Here is a 5,000-nt window from a genome sequence, read left to right on the forward strand (position 1 = left end):
AATACGTCTTTTGTAGATCGATGGATTAGGGAAGCAAGTAGATCATGGTGAGACTAATAAGTAAACACAATATTAAGATACGACTATTTTTTAATGACTACACCCAATAACCACGCCTTTATGTCGGCAAATTTAAAACATTTCTCCGTCCCCCTTCTACGGCGCTTTAGCAACAGGAAAATTATTTTACGTGAATTTAAGAGACAAAATTGTCCTCATAAATGTTTAAATTGTAGTGAAAAATTCAGTAAATAGATAAATAAAAATCTTTAAAGTCAGGAGGGAGTAAAACACTGTCCAGACATATAAAATTAAATTCTGAGAGTTGCGAGGTGTTGTTTGTTTTGGTTTTGAAAAAAAAGTAAGACTGGAAACTGAATATTCTGTGCTGTATCTGTATGAATGCTCAATTGATTAACCTTTGATCTAGGTAGGATTGTCTATACCATAATTTGATTTAGTTTGCCGTAAAAATATAGCTCGTTTTCTATGATGGCCAAAAGTCGTCATCCGAAGAACAACATTCGCTGTTTTGTTTGTGTATTTTGAGACCGTTTTTCATTCCACAGTATATTCAGAATTTTTTTGCAAGAAGTTAATAATATGAAACAATAACACAGTATTTTTCTGTAGGGAACTGTCTTTTGTTGGAATTCTGTGAATGTGTTTGTTGGTTTGAGTTTCGCATGAAGGGTGCTTGTGATGGTCCAAAGATTATAAAGGAAAGAAAGGGATTTCCGCTGTTAGTACGATAACCCACAAACGAACACAAATAGTTCGTAAAATGCCCGCTAGATGTCTCTGTTCAAATACATCGTGAAGCAGACGACGCGCGAAATTCGACGCATTGTTTACATGTCAATGGGTGGTGGGTGTTATCCTTGCATGATTAGCAAATGAAATAAGAAAACGCACCCAAATTATGTTTATCATAAGTTTCCACAGGAACAACAGAAGTAAGTAATGTAACAGGTAAATTTATATACTGAATCACTGTGCCACATATGTAACTATGATTTATAAATACGATTTTACGTTGGGAATATGTACACATTCACTCAAAATCATATTTTAGGTTATGGCAATATTTTTTTTTTTCACAAACAAAATCTATATTAACTGCTTTCTTTATTTGTCACTAGAATGATAACAATATTTTGGCTGTGTATGAAGAAAAAATAAAGCATACGTTACATAATTAAATTCCACACCTACATGAAAGCACCTGTTACTTTCACCATGGTAATTGTTTACGAGACTGATGCACTCGTCTGAGGATAAGCACCTCAACAGCAGTCAACTGACTTAAGGGAAGTGCCAGATTGAAGGGTTGAGTGGGAGCTCTGCCCCCAACACCCTCGTCACACGTTGTCTTCACCTTGTATATATGGCAAGTTAGAGCTTAAGCAGATTCCAGAAAGTCATTTGACTGCTGTTGAGGGATGACTGCGCCAGTCTCGTAAACGCTTTTTTAACACCGCCCTCTCATTTCTAGAAGCACTTTTTGCTAATTTATTTTGAATTTTGAATTCTATGACTCATTGATTCCATATATTTGTTTCCATGAAAACAACATTGCTGTTAACTATATATATATACATACATGTACATGTTTTTTTGTTGTTGTTTTTTCATTATGTATAGTTGGCATTACTCATGTATGGCTTTATTATGTACGTTTTTTCTTTTATTTTTATTTTTATTTTTTATTTATTTATTTGCACAAAACATATACAGCGGTTGATACTACCCTAAACATTACTCAATATACATTTATTATGGGTAATAGATATAATCTATTAGTTTCAAATATTCAGTAGTATCTTTAATAATTACGTTTCTTTATTGCGATGGGGAGATAGTCAACATTTTTTTTCTATGAATGGAAAAAACGACATAAATAACAAATAATACACAACATAAATATTTTCAGTTATTTACATGGTCTTAGTACAATAATATAATACACATGATTAAAGAATTCTACTGCACATGTTTCCTATCTTTCTTGTATATTCTTTGGCGATGGTCGAGAGACATGATTACTTGAGAAGTCGTTGCTCCTGGAAAAAATAAACTACCAGATTCCGCTCCATAAATCTGTGGAGAGTCTAGAAGTTCCTACATTGATGGATCAACCTGTGTCAGCTGGTATGACCTGAATAAAGTCATGATTAGTCATACCAAATGGCTGCTGCTTTGAAATTTGACTCTTGCCTCTTTTCGGAAACACTCATTGCTAGAATAGTTTTAGAATGAATCATAATATTAATATGATGACTATGAATATCTTGTCCATGTTTTGATTAGTTGGCTGATGAGGCTGAAATGTTCAAAGGTTTGGTCTAGAAGAGGAGAATTAGCCATTATTTTTTGTCTTAATAATTCCGGGATTAGTTAGGCATATATATATATATATATATATATATATATATATATATATATATATATATATATATATATATATATATATATATATATTATATATATATTTTTTTTATTATTATTTTTGCTGGTTTATACAGTACACAAAGATATGGTATATCGGATATATCTATGTGTGTATTACATACATACATGCATATTATCATACACACACACACACACGCACACACACACACACACACACACACACACACACGCACACGCACACGCACACGCACACACACAATCACAGACACACACACACACACACAGACACACACACACACACACACACACACACACACACACACACACATATATATATATATATATATATATATATATGTGTGTGTGTGTGTGTGTGTGTGTGTGTGTGTGTGAGAGAGAGAGAGAGAGAGAGAGAGAGAGAGTTTTGCGCCCTCGTGCAGCCTCGTCTTGCGCCATTACCTGCGGGAAGACTCTCCGTAATTTTCTTTCCGAGAGCGGCTTTAAACAGACACTTTTGCCCTTATTGCTGTTTCCCTTTTCATGCTTACACTTCTATTTATATGTTTACATATAGATAACTTGACTGGGATAGATATTCATACATACACACGTACACAAACACACTTACATACATACATACGTGCAAACAAACAAATATACATACATACATACGTGCAAACAAATTATGTCTTTGTGTCTGAATGTGCGTGTGTGTGTCTGCATGTACATGTGTCTGTTTGTGTGTGTGAATGTGCGTGTTTCTCTGTATGTATGTCTGTGAGTACGTGTGTGTGTGTGTGTGTGTGTTACCTAATCTCTGTTCATTTTCATTATTCCCTTTATCCGCTTCCTTCTTTATATTACTTGGTTTGTAATTTCCGCCTCCTTTCTTCCTTCATTAACTTATATTCACATTATACTTCCTTCCTCTTCCTTTCATTCTTTACCTTCCCTCTCTGCCCACCGTCTTCCATCCCTCTTTCTTTCGCTCTTCTTCTTTCAACCCTTCCACCCCCCTACCCTGACCCCTCCCCCTTTACCCTCTTATTCCCCCCACCCCTTACCCTTTAACCCCTTCCTTCCTACCTTCACCACTACTCTCAACCCCCTCCCCCCTAGCCTCTACGCTCTACCCTATACCTTCCTACATTCAAACTTCCCCCTCCCACTCCCTCCCCACCTTCCCTTCCAACCCTTCCCCTCCCTCTCCCCTTCCCTCCTCGCTTCTTACCCTCCCACCCTTCCTTCCTACCCTCCTCTCTCAGTTCCCTCTAATCTCCCCCCTCCCTTCCTACCCTGCCCCTCCCCCCTTCCTTCCTACCCTCCTCTCTCCCTTCCCTCTAACTCCCCCCCTCCCTTCTCCCTCCCCCCTTCTCCCTCCCCCCTTTCCTTCCTACCTTCCTCTCTCCCTTCCCCTTAACTCCCACCCTCCCTTCTCTCCCCCAGCTCCCTCTTTTCTTCCTACCCTCCTCTCTCCCTTCCCTCTAACTCCCCCCTCCCTTCCTACCTTGCCCCTCCCCCCTCTCTCCCTTCGCTCTAACTCCCCCTCTCCCTTTTTCCTCCTCCCCCCCCCACCTCCCTCCCTTTTTCCTCCTCCCCCCTCTCTCCCTCCGCTCTAACTCCCCCCTCTCCCTTCTCCTCCCCTTCCCTCCTTACCTTCTAACTCCGCTGCCCCTTCCTTCCTGCCATCCCCTTCCCCTTCCTTCCTCCCCTCCCCTGCCTCATACCCCCCCCCCCCCCGACCTCCCTGGGATCAATATCGGGCCTCATTCACGCCCCAAGGTTACGCTAATTGTGTTCGGGCGGTGTTGCTTTTTTTTCGTTTTGTTTTGTGTTTTTTTCGTTTTTTTTGGGGGGGGGGATTTTTTTATTGCTTTGCGGGGTTGATTATTTCTTTGTTTTGTTTTTGTTTTGTGTTTTTCGTGTTTTTTTTTAATTTGAGGGGATTTTTTTTTATTGCTTTGTGGGGTTGATTATTTCTCTGTTTTGTTTTTGTTTTTGTTTTTTATTGCTTTTTTGTCGGGGATGCTTGATTTGTGTATAAAAGTGGGTGAAAAGTGGGTGGTGATTTTTAGGGATAAAGGTTATGAAGGACATTATGTATGTTTTATATAATAATGTACATAATTCATATGGCTTTGTGTATATACATATATGTATATAAGCGTGTGTGCGTGCGTTTATATGTATGTATGTATGTATAAATACATTCATATATACATATGTATACATATATAGATATATACATATCTCTTTTCTCTCTCCCTCTCTCTCTCTCTCTCTCTCTCTCTCTCTCTCTCTCTCTCTCTCTCTCTCTCTCTCTCTCTCTCTCTCTCTCTCTCTCTCTCTCTCTCTCTCTCTCTCTCTCTCTCTCTCTTTCGTCTTGTTCACACACACACACAAATAAACACATAAACACAAACACATGCGCTTGTGCGCACTCGTATGTCCATATATATATATATATATATATATATATATATATATATATATATATATATATATATATATATATATATATCTTATTATTATCTTTACCAATAGAATATTAAGATTCTCATTAATATGACGGGGCCGTCACGCTCGGG

This window comes from Penaeus vannamei, chromosome 33 (assembly GCF_042767895.1).
Source record: "Penaeus vannamei isolate JL-2024 chromosome 33, ASM4276789v1, whole genome shotgun sequence".
Classification (NCBI taxonomy): domain Eukaryota; kingdom Metazoa; phylum Arthropoda; class Malacostraca; order Decapoda; family Penaeidae; genus Penaeus; species Penaeus vannamei.